This window comes from Myotis brandtii, unplaced genomic scaffold (assembly GCF_000412655.1).
Source record: "Myotis brandtii unplaced genomic scaffold, ASM41265v1 scaffold931, whole genome shotgun sequence".
Lineage (NCBI taxonomy): Eukaryota > Metazoa > Chordata > Mammalia > Chiroptera > Vespertilionidae > Myotis > Myotis brandtii.
In genome coordinates, this window is record NW_005371843.1 from 1,749,795 (window position 1) to 1,751,027 (window position 1,233).

Sequence of the window (1,233 nt, forward strand, 5' to 3'; positions counted from 1 at the left end):
AGGTTTATTAATTCCCAGAACGGTGATCTCTCCACAATATTATTTATTCTGTGGCTGATAAATTCACCTTCTGCTTTTATATTCAATTCAATAAAAACAGAGCCTGTAAGTGCCAACAGTGACTTGCAATGACACTGGTTAACGGAGTATAAGCATCATAAACAGGATAGCAGGATGACCTCCACCCGCAGTGACTCATAATCAAATGGGAAGGACTTCTCACACCCAAGCAACATGTTTTTGGGGTAAAAGTTTATCTTGAGGAATCATAAAAATTTTCTACCTTTTCAACCCACTCAACTTGCCAAGTCCTTTCCTCCTGTACTATACTTGGAATATCTAACATTACACAGAATATCTGGTACAGGCAGCTAGATAAACCTGTTGAAAAAGCAAAGTGCTCTAGAGCCTGGTCCTTGATGTCTGAGAGTAGGAAAATGAAATACTATATTTTGTGCAATTTTCCTTTGTACAAACTCCTGCACATCAGTCTACGCTGGCATGCAAATGTGTAACTGTTACACCATCCAATTAAGAATGTCACTTAATGACAGGCTCACAGAGGGCAGGCTAACAGTTGTTGGCAGGGGCTGGGGTAGCTGGGTGGGAAGGGGAAGGGAGAGGAGGGATTAAGTAAAAAAGAAAAAACCCATGGACACAGACAACAGCATGGTGATTGCCGGAGGTGAAGGGGGGTAGGGGGATAAATGGTGATGGATGGAGACTTGACTTGGGGTGCGAACACACAGTACAGTGTACAGGTGATGTGTTGTAGAACTGTGATCTGAAACCTGTATAATTTTGTTAACCAGTGTCACCCCAATAAATTCAATAAAAAGGGAAGAAAAAAAGAATGTCACTTAAGTTAGTGCACATCAGTGTTACTCTAATCAATGTTCCAAGCAAAGGCCATCATAATAAAACACTGAAGGATACCACCTGATGAATCCTGTGAACACTGTGAGTGAGACATAAGAAAAGAGAAAGCGACAACAATCAAGGCTTAACTAGAACAAGACTGCGCACAAAGACCACTAGGGGGTGCACCAAGAAAGCATAAAAAATGCGGAGACAAAAAAACATGACAGAAATGGAGGATATAGAGCTAAAAAACGCAATTTTGAGGGCTTGCAAAAATGTGCTAGAAGCTGTCAATAAACTTGAGGAGAGAGTCACGAAAACTAATGAGACCCTCGATGCTATGATAAAGAAACTAGAAATTAAGCATACACG